Source organism: Barbus barbus (assembly GCF_936440315.1).
Source record: "Barbus barbus genome assembly, chromosome: 27".
NCBI classification, from domain to species: Eukaryota; Metazoa; Chordata; class Actinopteri; order Cypriniformes; family Cyprinidae; genus Barbus; species Barbus barbus.
This window is the reverse complement of record NC_136755.1, coordinates 18,873,535-18,900,821: the sequence shown is the minus strand read 5'-3', so window position 1 is coordinate 18,900,821 and position 27,287 is coordinate 18,873,535. Positions and strand designations below refer to the sequence as shown.

At 38.3% G+C, this 27,287-nt stretch overlaps 1 long non-coding RNA gene across 1 annotated transcript in view; it reads right to left on the bottom strand.

Annotated features, from left to right (window-relative positions):
• The window catches only part of LOC306847517, a 779,007-nt gene extending 752,486 nt beyond the window's left edge, over positions 1 to 26,521 (bottom strand). The window contains exon 1 of the long non-coding RNA XR_013782156.1: positions 26,416 to 26,521. This is a non-coding gene — a long non-coding RNA (uncharacterized lncRNA). The remainder of the gene's footprint in view (positions 1 to 26,415) is intronic.
• Positions 26,522 to 27,287: the final 766 nt, after the last annotated feature.

Genomic DNA, 27,287 nt, shown 5'->3' with positions numbered 1-27,287 from the left:
GTATTTGTGTTATCTTCGTTTAATTTTTAAATTTGTTTGATCTGAAACATTAAAGTGTGACAATCATGCAGAAAAATAAAAATTCAGGAAGGGGGCCAACAATTTTTCACACCACTGTATATATATATTTATTTATTTATTTATTTTGTTTATTTTATTTTTTTAACAAGATATACCATTTACAGTTTTAGACAGTTAAAAAACAATTTGCAAGAAATTACTTTAAATGTTCTCTCTCGTCCAAAACTGACTCTTTACTCAAGGTCTGCTTATGTTCTGACCTGTTAAAATCCTTTTCCCAAGTACATGTCAGAACCTTGCCCCCTTCTATTACGTTTTATCCTTTAACTATTCCCGATGCTGCAATCCATTACCTCTTCATAGAGAGAGCGAGAGGGTTGTGGGATTTGTCGGTAATGCAGCTGGATAGTGAAGACAGAGACAGCAGAAAGAGAACTGTGTGGGATTGAATCGCTTTTCTTCCCTTGCAAAGGTGTCGAAATTGAGTTGGAAATTAGGGAGGATCATAGGGGAAAATGTAATGTCTTCAGTGAACAAATTAATTTTGTTAGGGCTAGGGCTAGTGAGAGTCGACGATCGGCGAACAATATCCAACAGGGCAAGGCAGAGAGATAATCCAGGTATACGAGCAGTAGTCCAAGAGAGGTGCAAACAGAGTCCAAACGGCAAGGCAAAGGGTAAATCCAGGAAACACGGGCAAGAATCAAAACACTAGAAAAACACACAAGGCAAGACTATGACAACAAAGTGGGTTCCGTATCGCAGCTATAACTAGGAGAGTTATAAATACAGAACAATACTGGAACTAAACAGAAAAACACAGAATGGCTCGGTAAGGCAGCTAACACTAGGGGAGTGATAAACGCAATACAATACTCGGCAGAGAGGAAGAGGAAGTCCATGGTTTATGTAGGGTGTGTGATCAGTGCAATCAGCTGTGTGTCGTCAGTGCAATGGATAATGGGAATTGTAGTCTGAGGTGGCGTGCAACAGTTAGTGTGGTGCAAGAGTCCATGTGGTGAGCGAGTGACCTCTGGTGGTGAGTTAACGGAAGTTCATAGACCAGATTCATGACAGTATGTACATTATCCTGAACAATAGTAATATATTTCTGCCACAATGTCTTCAAGTTAAACCAAACTTTTATTTTGATGGGTTGCCGTTACAATTTCTGTGTATATGATATGACACTAGTTTTAATGAAACGGTAAAATGCTCATGAAATGACTCTCAGAGCAGTTCTGGAGATGTTGTTCATGTACTTATGTCCTCATTAGGGATGGAACGATTACCGGTTTGACGATAAATCATGACAAAATTCCCCACGGTTAGTATTACCGTTTCATATTTTAATTATCATTAAAACCGTATTTTATTATCACGATTTGAACAACTGAGGATAAATACATTCAGTTTTTATGACTAGATTCCTGGATGTCCATGAGTTTTCCGAGAATGCAGTTTTGAGTTCTGAAAGTTTACAGGTATGAGTTCTGTTACAGAATACGGCTGTCATGCCCGTAAATAAATGTACGGTGTGTTAACGTAACCGTATTAAGGACTCAAATACAGGACTGTCAACCATATTCTACTACTGTGTGTATGTTGTTGGTTTCTGGGCTAACAGGTCTTGTTCTAGATTTGGGATTAGTCTCAGTTTTTACATTATGGTCTAATCTGGGTTTTAGCAAGTCTGGCATAACCTTGGATAAGTGCAAGTTTCAGAAACAATTAAATATGTGAAATGGATGAAAATGGTCCAACATTGTTCTCCTCTTCCTCCTCATTCTTTTCCTTTTTTGTTTTTTCTCTGAATAATATCACTATACTTTCCAAAGCCTTGTTTGGCTTGTTAGCTGGATCTTAGAAAATTTGGTATTGAGCTGAGTTTTGTCTTGACTACTCAAAGTTAGAAGGATTTCTGAATCTCTTCTTCTTATCTACCTCTTAGCATTTGGCTGCCTTGCTCATATTCACCGTCACCTCAGCCCAGATAAACCAGCGGCTGATCGATTGATCTCCTGGGGGGTCAGAGGAGGCTATCTGCCGCCTTCAGCCAATCACTTTCTGGAGAAGAGAGGTTTACACTCTCAACTTTGATCATCCCATTGCGGCACTTCTGCATGGTCACTCCTGCGAGATTAGATACCTCTTCCATTTGCATAATTTAGTCAAACTATTTGCAGAGCGATCTGGTAGCATTTGAGGGAGTCGTAAAGCGCTTTTAACATGCAGGCCCCCTATCTGGCCCTGCTCCGGACCGTTCGCGTGCCTCTCTGATTAATGGGCTTTCAAAGCCACAGGTTTAAATTACCCCCTTGAGATGAGTTGCTCCAGCATGCTGGACACCGTGGAACTGATAAAGATGATCGTCTGGCCCATTACGTCAGGCCCAAAACACAAAACCTTAATCCCTAATCTCAAGAGTCTTTAATCAGAGTCAGTTTCACGTCCATGGAGCTGGTTTATCGATACTCAAGCTCATTTGTGTTCGTGAAGATCATGTATGACTGAGATAGCAAAGGCCATGATTTCTGAACGTTGGAGTTAAACATGAAAGTTTCAAGTTTTTAACATTTCTCTGAGGGATTGATTTAAAAGTTCTCCCCAGTTGAGCAAGAATTAGTGTCAAAGCATTAAATGTTGACTGCCGAGGTTTTTATCTTCATGTAGGAAAGACATATTGACTCTGGTCCATAAAACGATCTTGCCTGGGCCGTATTCTGTGGTGATTCGTTAGTTCAAGACAGATATGCAGAGTGAAAGTGAATAAGCATGAAATCCCATGATTCATTGCAGCGTCAACTCACTGTTTGCTCACTTTTTTTGTCTGTGTGTGTGTGTGTGTGTGTGTGTGTGTGTTTGCGGAGATGGTGTATGTGAGTCGAGAGACCATCACTGTAAGTCTAGACTGGAGTGTTTTGCATTCTCAGCTCTAATTCAAACCTGTGGTGTCTGCTGTTGGGATCAAATCTGACACTTCTGCAACACGCCAGATAACAAGAATGTGAAATCTTCAATTCAGGGGTCAAAAACGCATCATTTAGACCTAAATCTTTCAGTAAGATTGTAAAATCAACAATGAGCAGTCAAATTACAAGCCATAGGAATTCACAGATGAAGCAAAACAAACATTTATTTCTCATTGCAGCTGTCAGATAAGGGCAAAGTTCCATAATGTGTGGGTTAATAAGAGAACTAACAGAAAGGTTACTCTACTGGCTTTCTGGGAGCAGTCGTGGCCTAAAGGATAGAGAGTTGGACTTGTAACATGAAGGTTGTGGGTTCGAGTCTCAGGTCCGGCAGGGATTGTAGGTGGGATTGTAGGTGGGGGAGTGAATAACCAACACTCTCTCCACCCTCAATACCACGACTGAGGTGAGACCCTTGAGCAAGGCACCGAACCCCCAACTGCGCCGCAGCATTGGCTGCCCACTGCTCCGGGTGTATGTTCACTACTGTATGTTCACTAAGGGCAAAGTTCCATAATGTGTGGGTTAATAAGCACTTATCGTAAAATATACTGCTCCGGGTGTATGTTCACTACTGTTTGTACACGTGGATGGGTTAAATGCAGAGCACAAATTCCGAGTATGGGTCACCATACTTGACCACATACCACTTCCCCTTCCCTTTCTGCTTATCATGGTATGCTGTGCCATTCTTTACATGTGTTACCACATAAATGGGGCACTTCAGGCTCAAGTGCGAGCCGTGCCTATGCACAGTGAACCTATGAATCAGCTGCACATTCCTGTCAATAGTTATGGAGAGACGAGTACAATCACTATGGCTGCACAAGAATGAAGAACAAGCTTGTTCAGCTATGTAGAAATTAACTTTTGAAGGTCAAAGGTTTTTTTTTTGTTTTTGTTTTTTTTAATTGGACAGTGAAGAAAAATGTCTTTGAATGTTTTAAAGAAGTGCTATTAGAGGGTCCCTAGGGGTCTCGGCTGAAGAAATTCTGTGAAAACCATTTCAAGCCTCTTCCTGGGACTAGTAGAGGAACTTCCAAGCAGTCTGTAGGGACCATTCATAGACGTCATTTTCACTTTTGTTTGTGAAATGTTATACACCACTGTTTATTTGAATATTTTTTAGCTACTGCAACTGTTTCTGAGAGTTTAGGACCAGCTGATTTGTTTTAAAAGTTTAGTATTCTACACCTAAAAAGAAAACTAAACCAAACCAAACTAAACAAAAACAATCTGGCACAGTTTACATGTAAGCCTAACACTAGTTTCCTGTTGCAGAAGTGCACAGACTGCTTGGTTTTTCAAACAAATATATATGTTCACATGTAGTACCGTTCAAAAGTTGTTGTATTTTTATGTTCTAGAAAGTATTTTTGTATTTTTTATTTAATTTTATGCTCATCAAAGCTGCATTTGTTTGATCCAAAATACAGTAAAAAGAGTCATATTGTGAAATATTATAGTAAAAATGTAAGTCTACAAATATACATAAAAAATGTATGTATGTATTTTCATTAATTTCTTTAAAAAAAAACATCATGGAGATTTATTTTTTTCTGATATATTTCCAATGAAAAACTGTACTGCACTGTACTTGAATATATGTAAGAAAGAGCTTGCTATCACTGCTGATCTCAGCTTCATTTGTCCCAAACTGGAGGGAAAGTATTTGCTTGCTCAACTAAGTGCTCTGAGAGCAATTGTGCTCCTAAGGTAAAGGTTAAAAGAACTGAACATGTGCCAGGGCTGCTAACATATGCTGGCAATCTGAGCCCTACTCTATTAGAGTGACATTCTGAACAAGGTTAGATTCAAACAAACATTTAATGGAACGAACTTGGCTGGTATGAACATACCAATATAGGTTTCATTTCTATTCGAGAAACGACAAGCCTACAGTTCAAAATAGTGCCAAACAATTGGAAAGTCTTTATTAACATATAAACTTCTTGAGCGCTACACGTGCCCACAGATCAGTCCAGTGTTTCTGCTAAAGAACTGTAGGAGTCTGGAAACCATTTCTGGCCTCTATCTTCAGATAACAATGTAAGTACTACCCTTCTGACACTTCCCAGAGAGCAGGTTTCCCTCAAACCACACAAAGCCTCCATTCACAGCTGGAATGAAAATACAGATTCTGAGCATATGCCATCACCGCCGGTTAGAGGACTAAAGAGCGCTCGCTGTCATCTGATTTGATAAGGAAAATCCCTGAAGACGGTCTCAATGCTGATTGGCATATTTGTAAGACCGGTTGCATGATAATTGCTCAAGTTTGATTGATTTTAACGGATTATTTTGGATACGGCATGCCCGTCTTCATGTTAATTTTGAAATGGTGAGTTTAGATTTCCAAGAGGGGGAAACTAACATCTCCTCATTGATATTGCAGAAATGTATCCATTGACACTCATAGCAACCACTAGTGGACCATGGTCAGGATTTGTACCGCATTAGTGATATCACACAGACAGTTGTGCGCTCGCCAAGGCCAATGTAAACATCGAGTAACTGAAGGTGAACATGTCACTGGTGGACAACAAACCCCAGCTCAATTGTAGAGCCCCTGATGGATTGCCCATAATGCACTGCATCTGGGAGCAATACAGCGTAATTACAAATAAATGAGGATGTATCATTTCCTGGATTTGCACAGCACTTGTCAGACTCAAGTTTTGTTAACACAGTCACCCATTAATTGCAATAAATAGGTTATTGAGTTTTCACTAGAAGGTGGGATGCGATCACACCTCATTCGGTGTGGATGCAATTATATTTTATATAGTAAACAGGTTCAGCTCCCAGGAGCCCAATCAGGAATCACAGCAAAGCAGTTAATGCCTGGCAGAATTAATCTGACTGTACCAATATTTGAAAATGATTGGGTTTGGGGTTTCAGATTACCGCAGGCTGTCATTTCAACCTGTTGAATAAAGGTCCTGTGCAGTACATGGCTTCACACAGCTGTCTTTGTGACAAAAATACAGGATGTAAAAATGTCCCTGGGCCAAAAGTGAAAAAACAAAACAAAACAACACTTATCTGACACCTTTAAACTACTCTGCGACACTCACAATTGTTATGTCGATATAGGAATTAACCTTTGCCAAGAGAGGCAGCATGCTGTTTCAACAGCACGTCCAGTTCTTAAACGGCTTGTTTTACTGGTAAAGTGTATGTTTTACTGGTAATCTATCCACATACTGTAAACCAATTTTTGATTTATCTTATCAGTCTCTTTGAGTCTGTTTCTCTCTCTCAGTCTTGCCCTTGATGTTATTCAAGGCTTTTATTGAGTTGAATAATGTTATCTAGTGCATGCAAAATCTAAGCATTTGATTTGAAGTTCTTATCCAGTCCTATAAATGAGTTCATCAGTTTCTTTAACTCTTTCATGCTACCAAATTGCTTGCGGGTCCCTGCACATGCATTAAGCATTGCAAATTACATAATGAAATAATTCTTCCCATGCTCTCAATGAATTTTGCAAAACTGAGTTTGCAAAATAAGTTTTTTAATATTTTGTGATATATCTTATATTATAATGTTATACTTTTAATGTTATACTCTATTGTTTTAATGTATAGATTTGGTTATTCAAATAATTGCTTGCTCAATCTCTTAAGTATTGAGTAAACTCTTTAATGTTACCAGAACCTTATAGTAATTAAGGCAATAGCCAACTTATACCAAGGAATAAATACTTAAACCACATTTATTAATCTTGGTTAATGTTAATTTCTACACAAATTAATGCATATTTAAAAGGCAGAAATATAAACAGAAAGATTATATGAGAACACAAAGGGATTGAGTTCAGCCTAATAATGATACTGTCTTCTGTAGAGTTGTTTTATAGTTAAAAGTGAAGTTTTGACAATGTATTGTTTACTAATTTAAGAATTTTGCAACCCTGGCAATTTTTACCTTTTTTGAATGAATTCATTTGTTCGTTCGTTCATTGTTCCTGATTCATCATGTAATATGTAAACTTTTTTTCTTTTTTTTTTCTGAAAAGTTGTGCATGTTGATGTTTGATTTAACCAATATAAAAATAAGTTTAGAAACCTGGAAAAATGAATGATTCACTGTTTCTAACCATCATATTGCTTAGTTTGCATATTGGCATGATTTTACAGTCAATTTTTGTTCTCAGTATTCCACAATTTATTTATTTTCTTTCTTTTATACAAGTCCAACATTTAAAAGTAAAAATAAAAGCAATTTCAGTGCCAACTTCTTAATGGGATTTGTTTTGATAAATGTATGCCTGGTTCATATGATTAGAAAAAGTGAAGAATACCCTTGCAGTCATTTAATCATCAACTTTATGATCTGCAAACACGCTCGTTGCTCTGGCTTGGTCCAAGATATTTCGTTCCAGATTCCAGATTCAGATTTCTTTGAGAATGATCAGCAGGAAACCTGATATTGATCACTTTCTATGATAAATGCACAGATGAAAATAAAAATGCACTACATCCTGTTTTATCAGTACTTTAGTGATTAATGATTGACACAAATGACAATTTGCCAGTCTATCAACAAATTAATCTTCATTTTTCTTTTGCATTCATACACTGAGGAAAGCAATGAAAAATGGTTTTAATTATATATTTGTGGTGATACTGTCCAGAAGAATAGGCTAAATAAAACCCACAAATCTTTATAAATCAAGTTCGAGTGGCAGTCCGCACGCACATAGTTATGATAAACCAAGCTCTAATAGGAATTTGGTCACGTGAATCTAGGCTTTTGTTCGAGTCATCTACATTCAGGGCAGTGCACGACTCCCAACGGCCATTTAGAGCTTCTTTTTTTCATTCCAGCTCTTGTTTGAATGGAGGAGGCACACTGGATGCTGGGAATTACAGCTAGGGTTCACTGCCAACTGGGTGAGCGTCCATAAGGCCTCATGACCCCGACAAAAAAGAGCAGATAAACATGGGCTCCCAGCAACCCCTGCTTTTCAACCATCATCTCTAATTTAACCCCATGCAGTCTTGATAATTAGACAAGCAAAGAATGTTCTACTGTACATAAAAAGATGAAAATGAGAATCACACAAATGTTTGTATGGGCTGATGAACTACATACACGGACACTATTGATGCCAAACCTTTCATAGCTCTAATAATAGACCAAAGGCCCATTACTCTCATAATGTATTACTGTCTGTGGCATTTATCTGCCCTTCAACTCATAGCAACAGAGTGATGACAACTGGATACAAGACACATTTGTTGCATATTTTTATGTTTTAGGTTCATCTAAACCATATGATATAACATTGCAGTAAGTTAGGGTTTTTATTCGACTTTTAGTAGCATGTTTGCAAATAGACATCTCATTATTATAAATTAGTGCAGTTATGTTCTCTTGCAGCTGTTTGACGGTTCAGTATTCAGCTACAAGTGAAGCTGTACGTCTATAGATATCTGCTAGTGCCGGTCAGGAAATGCCAGTGAGTCTATGATTGTGCGCGAAGCCTATACTGTCATAAATTTAAAAAGGTCAAATGACTCAAACCTAACGTACAAAGAAAGACACACATGCACACATCTTCACATGGCAGACACTGATGCACAAATATTTGACATTCACCTATACATAAAGTGGGGTCCAGTCTGAGACCACTGGGGAAAATGTAATCTAATAAAGATTTTCTTTGTTCTATGTCATATAATTACTTAGTGTTTTAAATTTTCAGGGTCAAATTGTGATTAAATTCCACATTTTCAGTCCAGTCTGAGGCTTTTGTTCCCCCACCATATTCAGTTTATTAAGAGGTTGTTGATGTGAATCTCTCTATAACCACTAGGGGGAGTTTGATTTAGGATGATTTGTACAGTAAATGCCCCACAATGTGTTACATTGGATATAGCAATGAAACCCATCCATGTGAAGATTTCCTGAAGCCTTAAAGTGGGAACTTTGTTTTTGTTCCTTTTAAATCTGACAGGAAGTTTTATTATGTATTTATTTATGTATATTTTAAGGTATATCATGAATTAGCTCATGGATTGTGTTGGTAAACAGCTTTCTTCTGTTGATGTACTGTACCAACATGGCATCTGTTCTCACTGTTCCTTCCTGGACTAGTCTGCCATTGAAGGTACACAGCAAGTCAGGGAATCATTAGAACCAATTTTAGCCATTGCTGACAGTATGTTCCCTTCGGATTTATGGCAATTTAGTAATTTATTTTCCCCAGAGAGCACTTTATTGCTGTAATCAAAAGCCCTTCAGAGCATATGCCAGAGAAGCAGTCATTCATCATCCCTTGTGATGTCTCTCTGCATGGCCATAGCTGTGGAAGATCGGCTCGCATAGCTAGTTGTCCCATGTTGACAGCACCTCTCGGTGTTCCCATGAAGACTGTAGTATGCGATGGGTCAGTCAGGTGTGTCTCTAACCTTTGGTCTGTGCTAATGAGCTACACAGTTGTGTGACTTTGCTCAAAGTGGCAGTGACAAACAAGCTAGGCCTGTTCCCAAGGAACTCATCTCTGTGGGCCAGCTGACTTGTTGATAGCTTTCCTGGCAATGAGTAAAGAGCATATGAAGGTGCTTAAAGAGAAGAAGTCTAGCCCAACAAGATCGCTTTGATTTCTGTTAAATGGATAGTTCACCCAAAAAGGAAAATTGTCATCTTTTACTCATTCTCATTCCGTTCCAAACACTTACTTTCCTCTTTGCTTACTATAGTGCTGCTAGTTGTCATTGGTTGTCATGGGTTTGCAACCAATTACAATGTGACAAACCTCAATATGTGATTTGACCTCATTAGTAAAACGAAGTTGTCACATACATGCATTTTTGCATTTGCATAGAGACTGAAAAGTACAACATGGGCACAACAATGGGCCTCAGGATCTCGTCACGGTATCTCTGTGCATTCAAAATGCCATCAATAAAATGCACCTGTGTTCGTTGTCCATAACATATGCCTGCCCATACCATAACCCCACCGCCACCATGGGCCACTCGATCCACAACGTTGACATCAGTAAAAAAACGCTCACCCACACGACGCCATACATGGTGTCTGCCATCTGCCCTGTACAGTGAAAACCGGGATTCATCCGTGAAGAGAACATCTCTCCACAGTGCCAGATGCCATCGAATGTGAGCATTACGACGACGAACTGCAGTCAGGTCAAGACCCCGATGAGGACGACGAGCATGCAGATGAGCTTCCCTTAGACGGTTTCTGACAGTTTGTGCAGAAATTCTTTGGTTATGCAAATGATTGTTGCAGCAGCTGTCCGGGTGGCTGGTCTCAGACGATCTTGGAGGTGAAGATGCTGGATGTGGAGGTCCTGGGTTGGTGTGGTTACACGTGGTCTGCGGTTGTGAGGCCGGTTGGATGTACTGCCAAATTCTCTGAAACGCCCTTGGAGACTGTTTATGGTAGTGAAATGAACATTCAGTTCACGGGCAACAGCTCTGGTGCACATTCCTGCAGTCAGCATGCCAATTGCATGCTCCCTCAAAACTTGCGACATCTGTGCCATTGTGCTGTGTGATAAAACTGCACATTTTAGAGTGGCCTTTTATTGTGGCCAGCATAAGGCACACTAGGGCTGCACGATTATGACAAAAATCATAATTGTCGATTATTCCCTTGAGATTGTAATTGTGATTATTAATAACGATTATTTTGAACAGATTTATGCCATTGTTTGAAGCTGCATGCCATATTTTTATATAAAATATATATTTTAAAAAAGAAAACACTCTTCATGAACTTTTATTGCTTTTGAGTTGGGATGCAGATGTACATTTGACAGTACCATTGTGAAAACTGTAACAGCCTCATCTTTTATACATAACCAAAAGAACAGCTCCTCATTATCATGGTAAGAAAAGTAGCCTAACTATATGGTTTCTATGGTGTTTGCATTGAAGAACAGTAGCCTAAAGACATTCAGTCAATTACAAATCCACATCAACTGATAGAATAATTAACAAAATAATGTAATTATATTCAATTACACCTTTAACATATTTAGTATAATAATAATATAATAATACTCAATATGAATATCCTACTTTTCTGCCTCCGTACCATTGTTGCTGTTAGTGTTACTACAGTACAACTATGGTAAATGTGGGTGATTTGTGGATTGAAACGTCTTCTAACTGGATCGTTGTTGCACTGTTTCTGTTATTCTCATCAACACTGAGCTGTTATTCTCAGTGTTGATGAGAATAACAGCTCCGATTTATTTGGCTTTAAACTAGTTTAAAGTGGAGAACTCAGCACTGAACTCGAGTGCTTCTTACTGGATTGTTTAGCGCGTGATCACGACTGGTCACTGTAATAAATGCATTCACTATAAGCTCGCGCTGCGCTGTTTTCTTTTGAGGCGAGCAGATAAAAGGTCAGTGTGGCGCGCAGTTCAAACCAGTACCGCTATTTTGTTCCGCTTTTGACACGTTTGGCGTTTAACATATCTATCATGCACAACATAGTGACAACGACTATCAGTTAGACAAAATGTCTTTTATCCAGTGTGTTTGAGTTTGTTAAACCCCGCGCTGCAAACACCTCTTAAGCACACAGAATAATGCAAGTGGGCATTTTTAATTGTTTATTTATTTTTGTAATAGCGGCTTTGAAGGATTATGTAATCGTAATATCCATAATCGTAACCGTGATTAGAAATTCAATTAAATGTGCAGCCCTAAGGCACACCTGTGCAATAATCATGCTGTCTAATCAGCATCTTGATATGCCACACCTGTGAGGTGGATGGACTTTCTTGGCAAAGGAGAAGTGCTCACTAACACAGATTTAGACAGATTTGTGAACAATATTTGAGAGAAATAGGCCTTTTGTGTACATAGAAAAAGTCTTGGATCTTTGAGTTCAGCTCATGAAAAATGGGGGCAAAAACAAAAGTGTTGCATTTATAATTTTGTTCAGTGTATGAACACATTGAAAACATTTACAACAAGTTTAAAGTACAAGTATAAATGGTTATGAATCCTTTTAGGTTTATAGAATGTTGAATTAATAGGTTATTTTTTTAATCAGCTTAATTGAATTTAATTAATTGAATATGTTCAGTGGCATCACAAGTATTAACTATTTACTTTGACACTCCAAAGGTTTTTTGTTCTGTATAATTTCTGCTGCTATATAAATTATTAAAATGACCCAATTCATTTAATCATAGTTTGATTAAATTTCTAAAGCTTTTAATAAATAGATGCTGTCAGTATGTCCATGTTGTATGTTTATGCATGGTGCAGTCTTAACAACCTGGCGCTTCACACGCTCAAAACTGTGGAGATGATTGTGGACTTCAGGAGAAACCCCCCTGCTCTGTAGAACTGTACTCATCCAGAGTGAGCAAAAGGGCTGGTAAAATCACTCTGGACCCCTCACATCCAGCACACTCCCTCTTTGAACTGTTACCGTCTGGTCGACGCTACAGAGCTCTGAGCACCAGAACGACCAGACACAGAAACAGTTTCTTTCCTCAGGCAATCCATCTCATGAACACTTGACAATAAAACACAGAACACACAACTCTATTATTTATTCACCACACTTGCTTGCTTTTTTATTTATCTAATTTTTTTTTTCATTTCAAATTTGTACATATCAGACCTGTACACACACAATTGTTTATATTATATATTGTGTTTTTGCTGTTTTGTACATTGCCTATTTGAATATTTGTATTATTCTTTATTATCTGTGTCCTGTCCTGTTGCTGTCTCTCTGTTGCACTGTGGAGCTTCGGTCACTAAAACAAATTTCTTGTATGTGTAAACATACTTGGCCAATAAAGCTCATTCTGATTCAGATTCTGAATACCTGTGAGTTCTAATAAGATCAGTAATATGATATGTATAGCAAAATTTCTTTTAAGGACAATTTTAGTTTCTCATAAAGCTAATTTATGGCCTTACAAAACTTAAAATAGAATATGGAAAATGAATCACATGGAACATTTTTGCGATATTTGTTGCTACTTTTTATGCGTTTGTGTCTTGTTTTAAACTTTAATTCACTTTCGTTGTTTGAAGAAGAGCAGCATAAACTTTATGCTAAACATCTCCTTTTGTGTTTGATTGAAGAAAAAGTCTTTCAGGTTTGGAACACCATGAAGATGAGTACATTATTCTTATTTTTAGCTGAACCGTCCCTTTAAAATTAGTCTGAAATCTTTCAAAAGAGATAAATTATGTTCTCCTTGAAAGGGTTGGAATGCAGTTACGCGATCATTTTTAAGCAATAACCTGATTTCTTTACATTGAAATAATCTGAATATACTCAGTGGGGCTCTCGCTGAAACTCTGGCACGGTCACCTCGTTAGTGAGCACTACCATAACCGAGTTCAAGGTTGTTGGCTCACTTTATCGCATATTTTCAATTGTCCTTTGCATGATTTTTTTCTTTTACTACATTTAATGGACCCGTAAAGTGATTGCTGGTCCTGCTCACATAAAATGTGCACAAATATTTGCACATGAGACAAGGCAAGCAAAACCAAACTTACATCAACTGCGTGTCCACCCCGGCCCATCGGCCCCCTCAGACAGTGGACTGTGGCTTTGTGAGAAAAACAGAGAGAGTGTCTTGTCTGGCATATTTCAGATTCCAGCCTGACTCGAGTGCTTCCCGCACATCAAAGATGTCTAGTGTTTTCGAAAATGATGCTGACCAAAGTAATAAACATAAAGGGACAGTAGTTGTGACCTCTCATCCTTTTAATGTGCACTGTTATTTTGAGAGAGATTCCCTTTGACCCACAGACACATTATTTTGAGATCTCTGCTCTTGCAATATACTGGCTGTTTGACATTCATCTTAATATGATACTTCCATAAACATATTTTAATTCATTCTTAAACTCTTTTTATTATTGTATTATACAGCAAGCGATACGGCCTGTGTGTGCTTAACAATGAATGTGAATAATGAAAGTTTGAGCTTGACTTCATAACAATTGGAAACAAAGTGTTGGATTGTGCAAATACAACATTAGTGCTTTGGGGAATATTGATAAAGTGTATCTGGACTGTATTGGTAACACACTTTGCTTTTGGCTGGCTTTGAAAAAGGTTTGGAAATATCAGAATTATGATTGTACTTCCTTTGCTTGTCTGTTCTTTACCTGGTTCTTGGCATTCAGTCTGCTCAGAATGGGTCAAAACATATCACTACATTACATATCACACTACATATCACTCATCAGTCTCCAAAATGTTTCTATCAATCACCCTTTTCTTTCCTGTTAGATATTAAAATGTTGGTGCTCAGATCCAAATCTCTCTGTGGAAAACATGAATATTCTAGTCTTTTTTGTTATATTTCCTCTTGCAGGATATGATCTGTTTCAAGTTTTGAAAGGATGTCATATCAATGATGCTTGAAAGACTTTCCTTCTTTTTTTTCATCGCAGTCTTTGGCCCTTGATTCAAATTCAGATTTTGTTTGCAAATTAATTTATTGGTGTATATCTACTATTTGTGATTGCACACACGTTTGAATATTGTTTTTAATTTGTGCTGCTCAAACAAAAAAAAAAAGAAAAAAGTTTAATAAAAAGTTAACCCACAATTTAAAAATAAGTTTATTTTTTTGAATTTGTAAATAATTATTTGACTGTTTTACAAGAAAATACTGTTTCAGTCTTCTTAATTTCACATTTTATGTTATTTGCCATTTCTTTGTAATTATTTGTGAAATTAGTTGCAATTTCTAAATGAAAATAGTTTTAAAGTTAATCCTACACCTTTAATCCTTTTTAAAAAATTTTAAAGATCTTATGCAGTCTCTAAAATCCAAATAATACTCAGATACAAATAATGTTTGTTTAGTTTTTTTCTTTTAATGTTGCATTTTTATTTTTAAAATTGTCCTGAGAGGTTTTTCTCTCAAAAACATTTGAGTAATTTAGTATTTTGTGCTATTCACTAATGTGTGCTCACTACCATAACTAGTTTAGGCACAAATTAAATCAATAAAAGACTTCCCTTTTGACAGACTGTAAGTAAACATTTGGGCTCCAGCTAGTTTTGAGAACCTGTCGATTTGAATTTTTTTTTAAAACAAGTAACATAGTTACCCATCTGTGCAAACTAGGAAATGTTCTCTCTAACAAGCTCCTACTTCGGTAAACTGTCAGAAAACTAAGATCAACAAATACAAGCCTGTTTGATTGCCTGACCCAAGGTCACAGGGTTATGCACCATGTGTTGGGGCATTTGTGCTTTTTCCCCCTGCAAATTAGACTATTTATTTTTTCAGGCTAAAAGACTTGCATACATAGAGTATATAATATATTTTGTGAGTAACCACAGATGGACATTTAACCTGGAGGCAATATGCGCTACAGTAGTTTATTTACAACTTGCCTTGTAAAAAATACACTGAACAATGTATGGTGGCAGTTTCTAGTGCCACACCACCATATGTGAATATTTAATCAGTTGTTTTTAGAAAACAAAACAAAAAAGGTTCTTCTAAAATAAATGGAAATGGAAAGTTCCTGGACCACTGGTTGTCCTTGAGTTGATTTGTAAATTAAAAGCTAAATTACCTATATTTCAGACCTATATGAAATAATTATTTTTATTAACAGATTTTATTTTTAAGTTTATTCATAGATTTCTTGTAGCAATGAAATTAATGGTGAAATTTTGTTAAGAGCAGTGGTCCACCATCTGAAAAAGTTTGAAAAGCCATTGCTCTAAAATTAAATAGCTCATTCTAACTGTAAGCTATGGGCATCAAGCAGTTCTGGTTTTTAGCAGCATTAATATTTTAGATGTGTGATGGCTGATATATGGCTTAAGTCATAAAACTAATTCGTAGCCTCCTAGCAAAGATGTGTTTATCTGTCATGCAATGCATGTTTTGCCTTGCGGTTAATGGTTTTAAGTCTCCAATGTGTTATAAGGGCCTCACAAAGAGGTGTCAGCTATCTGACCTTATTGTGTTTGAGCAATAAAAAGCATCCCCAACACTGACGCAATGACTCTTTTAATAGATCGTCATCATATTCTGAGGGACTGCCCCACGACTTGGTTCAGAGGTGTTCAGAATTCATTTGGGCTCTATTTCATTATCATTCGTCTCCATCAAGTTTGCAAGGGTCTATAAATGTCTATCGTAATAAGAAAGACAGCTCGAGGGATGAACCGGCTCTCAACGCAGTGTTCACTGAAAATTTTATTTATTTTTCCATTGACGTTAGTCATAGCATTTCACCTTGTGACGGCCTGAATGGTGGCCGCACACGAGCGGTAATGTGGATGCATACACGCGCACACACGTCAACATGCATACATTTACACGAAGGATATACATTTAGGAATACTCTGTATTTAAGTTTATTTTATCATTTATATTCATTGGTTTCAGTATAATGATGGATCATAATAAATCACACAAACAATATTATTTTTTATTTGTTAGGTTTTCATATGTTTACATTTACAGCACATTTTATATGCATTGTTACTGATTTGAAGTGCACGCAAATTAGTTACGTTGTATATGTTATTTATATTTGTTTCTATTTGAGTTTAAGTTTACCGTGATGAGCTTCCGACATGGTCCGCGACAGCCGCATCCTGGTGTGACAAGGATTAGAGTCCGGGCAGGAACAGAGAATTTATGCATTAGGGGTTCCGCCCGGACATACCATTTGCTGGAATTGCCCGGGGGAGGAAGAAATGTTAATGGTTTGATCAATTGATTTATTTAGTTGTATATTTATTATATTTGATTATATTTTGTTCTCATTATTTTTATGTATTATATACCTTTTGTTTGATTTGGTTTTGATTTACTTATGGTTATATGTTGAGTGTAAAGTTGAATTGTTTCCCCTCTTAATTTGTAATGGGCCCATCTTTCCCTTTATAAACTGTTGCTTTGTTCATTTGATCAGGTCAGTAGTTTTAGTTTGTTTGTTGGTTTTTGTCTATTTGTTTTGATCTCATTTTTTGCTTGTTTATTTTTGTTGTAAGAAATTTATGAGTTTGTAAAGTTATTTTTTTCTTTGGGTTTAAATAAAGACCCATTTTCTTTTGCAAAGCTTGTGTTCCTTGTTCCTGGCTTCTCGGTCCCTCACATATGGTGGCAGCGGTGGGATGTTTCCGTAAGTCAAGGACACAAAGCTGAGTTTTGTTTTTTCTGCCCCTCGAGGTTGTTTTTTTTTCCCTGTTAATATGAGTCGGACCTTAAAGAAAGGTGGGCTTAAGGCTCCTCCCTTGCCGCAAGAGGAAGAAAGGGGTGAGGAAGACCAGGACTTGGTTGAAGGAGCTGAAGGAGGTGAGGCAGTGGGAGACAGAGAAGTTTCGGTGACTGATTTGGCAAATCTGCTTCGAGCCCATATGGCCAGGATGGAAGGCCGGGAGACTGTAAGACAGCAGGAGCAGGCTGATCAGGAGCGACGGTTTAAGGCTCTCCAACACCAGTTCGGGCTTTTGCAAATAGAAGTCCAAGCACGCACCTCTCCGAATCTTCAGTTATCTGATGTTGACCGGGAGTCCCGGGAAAGGCCTAATGCGGATCCTTTAGATTCTGATGGAAACTCCGTGGCTTCAGCTCATCAGCAGAGTTTTAATCAGGTTGGGAACAATATAGGCCCACCGTTATCTCAGATACCTCGATTGGAGAAGCTGAGTGATACTGATGATGTAGAACACTTCCTTGTGACCTTTGAAAGGATTGCTGTTGCTTGTAGGTGGACTAAAACTGATTGGGTTTGGCATTTAATCCCTTTGCTGACGGGTAAAGCAAGAGCAGCTTATGTCAATATGGATGTGAATGAGGCTACTGACTATGACAAGGTGAAGTATGCTATTCTAAAGAAATATGATGTCAATGCTGAAACTTATCGACAAAAGTTCCGTTCCTTATCAGTAGATCCATCGGAAAGTCCCATAGAGCTTTATAACCGGCTCAAAGAACTCTTCGGAAAGTGGGTCCAGCCTAAGAGGAAACAGGTGGAGGAGGTGAGTGAGATCATCATTCTGGAGCAATATCTTAGAATGCTGTCCCCTGAACTTCAGGTGTGGATTCGTGAGAGAGATCCTAGAACCGCAGTAGAAGCAGCGTCTCTGGCGGATGTGTTTGTTGCAGCCAGAGGAAAGAGTAAGCCGTGGGCTTGGAAATCTGTCAATGACCGCTGTTCTCTTGACATGCCTCACTTTCAGCAACGGAAGGTGGAGGGGTCTGGTAAGCCCTACATGGGGAAGCCTACTTCAACCAAATTAAATTTTTCTCTTAAACGACCTCCTATATGTTACCGGTGTGGTCAAGAAGGGCACACTAAACCAAATTGTCCAAGGATCTCAGCTCAGCTTACACAGCTTTGTTTTGTACCAAGGAGGGATGTAACTAAATCCCCAAGCTCCTTGAGAACTACAAATGTGGAGATAAATGGTGAGAAATTGACTGCTTTGGTTGACACCGGCAGTGATCAGACGCTGGTAAGAAGAAAGTTCATATCATCCTCTCTGATCAGCACAGTCAACAAATTACCTATTTGCTGTGTACATGGAGACGAGAGACTATTACCTACCGCCAATGTTTATATCAAAATAGAAGAACAGACTTACCTGGTGGAGGTGGGGGTAGCGGATAACTTGTCTTTTCCGGTGATTCTGGGTCGAGATATACCAGTGCTGTTGGAGTTGTTGCATCCGACTCGACAGTGTAATGTGGTGGTGACTAGAGCAAAGGCCAACCAGTTAGAGGGGATGGAGCACCAACTAAGTACTTTACCTTTCTTCAATGCAGAGATTGAGATCGGGGTGTCGAAGAGGAGAAAGACTAGAAGAGAAAAAAGACAAGAAAAGGTAAAATATGCTGCTCATACAGTGTCTGAAAATATGGCTTGTGACTTACCTGTGAACTTCCAGGTGCCCACTAACATCATTCAGATGCAGCAGGAAGATGCTACGCTCACAGAGTGCTTTGCTAGAGCTGCAGAGGTAAGAGAGAAGCCTCTAGATGACAGTACAGCTAGATATGTGATAACGAAGGGAATACTCTATCGAGAGATCGGGGTCCAGAAACAACTTGTGGTTCCACAGTGTGTTCGAGAGATGGTGTTACATCTAAGTCACTCGATTCCTTGGGCTGGCCACCTGGGGAAAAACAAGACTACTGCAAGAATTAAAAAGTGTTTCTTCTGGCCTGGTTTAAAAATAGATGTGGCCCAATTTTGTAAAAGCTGTCCTGTGTGTCAGAAGGTTTCTCTCAGACGTCCGTCAAGAGCACCACTACAACCACTTCCTATCATTGGTACTCCGTTTGAGAGGCTTGGAATGGATGTCGTTGGTCCAGTGGAGAGGAGTCGCTCAGGGAACCGTTTCATGCTGGTAATAACGGATTATTCCACCAGATACCCAGAGGTATTTCCGTTAAGATCTGTGAAGGCGAAACCAGTGGCTACTTCCTTGGTCCAGTTATTTTCCAGGGTCGGATTTCCAGCAGAAATTCTAACCGACCAGGGCACTAATTTCATGTCTAGCTTGTTGAAGCAGGTCTACCGGCTCTTAGGAATTAAGAGTCTGCGTACTACTCCCTATCATCCCCAAACGGATGGGTTGACTGAGCGATTTAACCAGACTCTTAAGCAGATGTTAAGGAAGTTTGTCAGTGAGACTGGTCAAGACTGGGATCAATGGTTGCCCTATCTTCTATTCGCTTATCGGGAAGTCCCTCAAGCTTCCACAGGCTTCTCTCCTTTCGAGCTGTTGTATGGCCGTGACGTCAGGGGTCCATTGGCTCTGCTCCAGGAGATGTGGGAAGGGAGTCCTGGAAAGAAAGAGCCCACCAGTGTTGTCGCCTATGTTCTGCAAATGAGGGAACGGTTGGAGAAGATGACTGGTTTGGCTCAGAATCACTTGGCGGAAGCCAGCGGAAAACAGAAAACCTGGTATGATCCCCTGGCTCGAGAAAGGGATCTGGAGGTCGGTAAAAAGGTACTTGTCATGTTGCCTAGTCGAGAGAGTAAACTGCTAGCAAAATGGCAGGGTCCTTATGAGATCAAGAAACGCCTCGGTCCTACGACGTATGAAATCAGTATGCCGGGTCAAGATCGATCTAGTCGGGTTTTGCACGTTAACCTGCTGAAAGAGTGGGTTCCTCGTCCTGAAAAGTCACAGTCATTGATGATTCGCTGTATTGAAGAGGAGGAATCCGATGAGCAGTATCTGCCGCAGCCAGTTCCTGGGGACATCGGGTTAGATCATCTAACAGCTTCCTAGCAGTCACAAGTACAAGTGCTCTTCACTTCGAAGGTATTTTCTGAATATCCTGGGTTTACCAACTTGATTGAACATGGTGTAGTACTGAAACCTGATGCTGTCGTGAAACGCCAGAGCTATAGGATACCTGAGAAATTCCAGGTGACCTTGCAGGAAGAGGTAGACTTTATGCTCCGCTTGGGCATTATTGAGCCTTCGAACAGTGAGTGGTGTCACCCCATAGTCCTTGTGCCAAAGAAGGACGGGACTATAAGGTTCTGCATTGATTTCCGATATCTGAATTCAGTATCACAGTTTGACTCCTACCCTACTCCTCGCATAAGTGACCTAATTGATCGGTTGGGCCAATCGAAGTATTTTACAACAATGGACCTTTCTAAAGGCTATTGGCAAATTCCACTGACTCCTTCCTCGCGGCCCTTAACTGCATTCAGAACATCGAGGGGCCTTTTCCATTTTAAGTAACACCTGGGAGGAACATGTGCAGCATCTCGGAGAAGTCTTGCAGCGTCTTCGGAATGCCGGCCTAACTGTCAACCCTACCAAGTGTGCTATAGCTAAGCAAGAGACTGAGTACTTGGGCTATGTTATTGGCCAGGGTGTTGTGCGACCGCAGGTGAAGAAAGTTCAAGCCTTGGAGAAGTGTGGGGTACCCCAGACACGTAAGGACCTGCGATCATTTTTGGGTATGGCTGGATTTTACCATCGCTTTGTCCCTAACTTTTCCAGCAGGGCTGCTCCCTTAACGGACATGGTGGGGGCACGTTCCCCGAACCAATTGCAGTGGACTGAGGAGAGATTGAAAGCCTTCCGGGACATCCAGGGAGCTTTGACAACTGGTGCTGTGCTACACAATCCTGATTTTAGTTGTCCTTTCATTGTGCAGACTGATGCCTCTGAGAGGGGAGTGGGAGCTGTCCTATTGCAAGGACCACCAGAGAGCCGACAGCCAGTGGCTTATATCAGTCGTAAATTGTTTCCCAGAGAAGTACGTTATTCCACGGTGGAAAAGGAGTGTTTAGCCATAAAGTGGGCGTTGGATTCCTTACGATATTATCTATTAGGCCGTGAGTTTACCCTTGAGACTGATCATAGAGCATTGCAGTGGTTAGAGAAAATGAAGGATTCTAATGGAAGGATTACAAGATGGTATCTCGCCATGCAGCCCTTCAGATTCAAGATACGACATGTTCCTGGTAAAGTCAACGTTACTGCTGACTATCTCTCCCGCTCTATTGGCGAGATTCCTGAAGGGGGGGGAAATGTGACGGCCTGAATGGTGGCCGCACACGAGCGGTAATGTGGATGCATACACGCGCACACACGTCAACATGCATACATTTACACGAAGGATATACATTTAGGAATACTCTGTATTTAAGTTTATTTTATCATTTATATTCATTGGTTTCAGTATAATGATGGATCATAATAAATCACACAAACAATATTATTTTTTATTTGTTAGGTTTTCATATGTTTACATTTACAGCACATTTTATATGCATTGTTACTGATTTGAAGTGCACGCAAATTAGTTACGTTGTATATGTTATTTATATTTGTTTCTATTTGAGTTTAAGTTTACCGTGATGAGCTTCCGACATGGTCCGCGACAGCCGCATCCTGGTGTGACAAGGATTAGAGTCCGGGCAGGAACAGAGAATTTATGCATTAGGGGTTCCGCCCGGACATACCATTTGCTGGAATTGCCCGGGGGAGGAAGAAATGTTAATGGTTTGATCAATTGATTTATTTAGTTGTATATTTATTATATTTGATTATATTTTGTTCTCATTATTTTTATGTATTATATACCTTTTGTTTGATTTGGTTTTGATTTACTTATGGTTATATGTTGAGTGTAAAGTTGAATTGTTTCCCCTCTTAATTTGTAATGGGCCCATCTTTCCCTTTATAAACTGTTGCTTTGTTCATTTGATCAGGTCAGTAGTTTTAGTTTGTTTGTTGGTTTTTGTCTATTTGTTTTGATCTCATTTTTTGCTTGTTTATTTTTGTTGTAAGAAATTTATGAGTTTGTAAAGTTATTTTTTTCTTTGGGTTTAAATAAAGACCCATTTTCTTTTGCAAAGCTTGTGTTCCTTGTTCCTGGCTTCTCGGTCCCTCACACACCTTTTGACCAGAAACAAAGCATGTTTTCTCGGCTCAGATTTTTTCCTAAGAATGCTTTGTAGTGCAATGAAATGCTGTATAATGCAAAGCATAATGTATGGCTGCTCCTTCATGAAATGTCTTTTTGATTAACGGCTTTTGTGTTGAATTGTATTTGAAAGGTTTGCTTGGCTCAGTCCCATCTCTCTGTTGATTCCAGGATATAAAGGTTGAAACATCAGCGATGTGGAGCAGGTGGCCTTCACATGCAATGTTTGATATCTGAAGAACCTAGAGACCATTGTACTTTTTTAATGCATTATTTATTCAGAGCAAATTATAGCATAAATTTACCAGTACATTCATTCTGTGAAAATCAAACCTATGATCTTGGTGTTGTTAGTACCATGGTCTACTGTATAGGTGTCACTCACCTATATTAAAGAGCTAAAATTCAGAGAGATGGAGAGCTTTAGGTGGTAGAACCCCATTTAGATATGGCATTAACATGAATTTTCAGTTTGCACCACATTAAAAGCATGGTGTAAATGCAGTAGGGGCAGATTCTGACCACATTTCACTAAAGTTTAAAGTGTTAAGTTTTTTTTTTCTTTCTTTCTTTCTTTTTGTTATCTGTATATGTCTACGGAAGCAATATTTCTGTACAAATTTGGTATTTTTAATATTACATATAAACTTTTACAATGAAGAACTTTTAACATCAATGGAATCATTCCATTGCACAAAAGGTTCTTTATAGGGCAAGAAGGGTCTTTAAGTCATTAAAATGTTCTTCAAACAAACATTTTATTAAATTTTTACAGGAACATTCTTTGGAGAACCCAGAAAGTGTTTTTTTTTTTATCACAAAACTCACTTTATTTTTAGTTAACTCAATAATGTTTTGCAGGTGCTTGAAATTTTTGTCTTGCTCTGATTTCTCGGAGAAACTTTATTTGTTAATTTGCACCTCTTTTCTTCACTATATTAGCATCTTTACAGTGGGAATGTGCATCAGACTCCTTTTTTTATTTCAAATGGACAAAACCTTTTGTTTTTGTAATTTTAAAAAATGCGTAAATCTTTGGATAATGCAACCTATCTGCGTGACACTTTCCATTTTATGTGGGTAAGTGCATATCTGTATCACACTCACACACACATTAAAGGGGTGGTTGACTGTTGTTGTTTTTTTTCTTGGCTTGATTGTGTTTATGGAGTGCAGTCAAACATGTGTTCATGCTTGCTTTTTTAAAAACGTTATTATTTAAAAACGTTAATTATTTTTCACATAACTTACCTTTGTTCCACACCTCTCTGTTCCTTCTGATAAACGCCCTGATTATTTCCTGGTTTTATGAAGCCCCTCCCTCAGAAATACGCGATGAGTTCAGATTGGTTAGCTGGTCGAGTGTGTTGTGATTGGCTAACGCCTCTAGTGCGTGTTTGAAAGTCCCGCCCCTCAGCTCAGCGGCATGTGCTCTAGTTGTATTGTAAACAATGGCGTCGTCTATATTGCTTATCAATTTGAGCTCGATTGAGATATATATATTAAAAAAAGTGAAATTGCAATCAACCATCCCTTTAATGCAATGTGTAAAGGGGGCCCATGTTTTCTTCTGCTGGTGGTGGGTATCAATGGACACTAACAGAGTGAACTGCAATTGGCGAAAACATGCAAATGAAACAAATTCCTACTTTAGCCTGCTTATTCTATCAATGGGGTCAATATCTGGGTGGGATAATATTGAAACCAAAAACAAACAATTGAATCATCTTAGTTTCCTGAAAGAATGCACAATAGAGCTTACTGTGTCAAGGACATGTCAAAATACAGAGAGACTGTGCGAAAGTGATTTGTGTGATGTGTCCAATGACTTACTTTTGCTTGACATTCCAGGGCACTGAGTAAAAAAAAAAACATATCACAAAGAATCTGACTTTTCATCTGGAATCAAATGAATTTGTTCCTGTTCAATTAAATATAAAAAAATGATACTTTAATATGATCATATTTCATCCACATATTTTATTGTAATACAATCTGAGATCATTTGACGTTAATGTGTGTTTTACAAAAAGCACATGTCAGAGCATAGAATTTGAAGATGACAAGTTGTGACTTATTGTCTTATTACAATCAGATAGAAGTCCCATTGGAGCGTTGCTTTACTCCATCTTCCATCTTGTCACACCTAGATATTGGGACCTTTGCACTTATTCGGAATCAAAGAGAATGGAGAAAAAACACGTTGCAAGAAACAAAATGAAGTTTTTGGACATATTGCCATGTTCCCAGTTCCCACAATGCCTCACTTTTCATTCAAGTGGCCCTTTGAGTGGGGGGGGGATGAATGAATATGAGTGTCACAAATGTTTCATCAAGCCACTGTTCGTGAAAAGCCATGTAGCTTTCATACTGCTCTCAAGATAGGGAGCAGTTAGGGTTTTCAGTTTTCAAAACTAAATATTTACTTTTAAATTTTATGAAGATGTAATGCAAGCTTAAGGGTTTAGGAGGTCATTTGTCTAGACTGTTTTCAAGTTCTGACAGTGCAGGTGTTTAGGTTTGAAATGATCCTTGCTTAATGATTTTTAGAGTAGGTGAGACACTTAAAAGCTTGTTTTATAATGTTTAACTTGAGTGTGTTTATTGACTTTCCACAATTTTTCATTTGGCTCCATTCATATTCTATAGTATAATGAATGATTGGGTGAACACACAGCCTTTCTGTATGCCTGTTTCACTGAAACCCAACCTCATAGTTTTCAAAGCTTTGCCAGATAATTACCACAATTTACAACAATCAAACTTGACTGAATGACATGACAAATTATATATGTATATAAAAAGCATGTGTTGTATACACGATAAAAACACAAAGCTCAACAGAGACCAAAGATTTGTAAATTTACACTACAGATCAAAAGATTGGTATTAGTCAAATATTTTTAGTTTTGAAAGTTATAATTTTTGTCAGAAAGGATGCAGTACATAGGCCGTCCAAACTGCTAGCTTCACCATTAAAGGATTATGATGTTGACAGAACTGATAAAACCTGTTCTATCTTCTGTGGGGTCTGCAATTCTTAATGATGCCCTTTATGGCCTGCTGATGGAGGGACGGGACAGTAACGGCCTTGTCTTATAGCTTAGTCAAACTCCTTATGTCATGTGAGAGAGGAAGAGCTTTTATAGTTATGTATTTGTTAGTATGAAAGGGACTTATCATTAGTTTTCCCTGTGCATTATCCAAACTCTGACAAAACACACTGCTTGTCTTCATGGCAAAGCAGATATATCAAGTAATATGCAATCAGCACATTATAAGTTTTAGGGTCAAACAGCCGAGTTGGGCAAAACTTTGAATCAGTTACTGGAAATCTGAATTAATTGCATACGCACAGAATGGTGAATTGCACTGAATAGCAATTAAAATGAAAACAACAAAGAACAGAAATAGAAATAAAATTTTCCCCCTTCAATTCATAATCTGTCTGTTTGCTACCTTCGAATTAAGTTCAGTAATTGAATTTAAAACTCATTCCAAAATGTAATCCTGAATAACACAATCATGGTGGACAGAATGGGTGTATCGGTTTGGGGTGTTTCATATTGCATTAGTAATATCCACAGAGTATGTGTGACCTGAAGTCATTGTGCTTTCAACAAACACGTGTGTGATCTCACACACTCATGTTTGATCTGATATTGAAAATGTTGTACATGCAGTTTTCAAGTACTAGGAAAAAGTATGTAAAACCATTTCAGCATGAAGTCATGACCCTCCCTTGTATAAGATGACAAGCGGCGTTCCAGGCACAGAAAATCCACCTTGACAATTGGAATCATGTTTGGAGTAGTAACCAAACCGACTGCAAAAACACAAGCCAACAATTAGCTGAGTAAGAAGATAGCTGGGATTCATACGATGTCAAACGATGTATGATCTCAGCTGATTCCACCCCGGATAACCACAGAAAAGGTCTTCAATTAGTGCACTTGGAGACAAATGTGTGTCAACCAGTGGTCCAGTGCCACTTAAATGTGCTGCTACTTGTTACAGCCTGGTTGAAGAATAAAGGATTTAACGTGCACTGATGTTGTACTGTCTTCTTCACTGTGTTTATTGTCCTTATAGACTTCACAACACCGTAAGGGCTAGAACAAATTATTAAACAATATTGGAAATTGTAATGAGTTCACATTCATAAAAATTAGACAAAAACAATCGACCTTACAGCAACAAAATTACGAAATTAATACTAACATTCATCCTAAACAATATAAAATTACTTGTAAATAAAACAAACACATGAAACAGGTGTAGAGACACGATACGCTATATATAAAACTTGAACACACTACCGAGAACACACTACACGATTGCCGATTATGAATGGAATTTATTACTGGCAGCTGATCGTGCCCAGTCGGACCGGATCTGTTCCAGTTGGGCTCAGTCGCTGTTTGCAGTCGGCAGAAAAATCACATAGTGTGTGGTGTCTAAAGATTATAATCTTAGAATTCAAGAACCAGTCTTGCCAGTCGTTTTCACAAAGATTTTTTTAAACATGTTTAATATTTGCGACTGACACCCGGGATTGTATGTGTTTATGCAGTGGAGATGTGTTCACTGTCAAACATCATTCAGCATTCATTTTGTAATTTTTTTATTTTTTATTGATTACACAAAAAAAATTTGATTGTTCTTGTTGTGATTTATTTCTTGTCTTTCTTTTAATTCATAAGTTAACACTGCAAATTAGTTTTTTTTTTTTTGCAGTTGATGAAAGTAGCCTAGCCTAAATTATGTCAGTGATTTCTCTCATTTTAAAGAATATCAAGAATTCTTTTATTTCGATCTGCAGTCCAATAAAAGTTTTTTTCTTAACTTTGAACTTCTTAAATTTTGTTACAAAGCTTTTC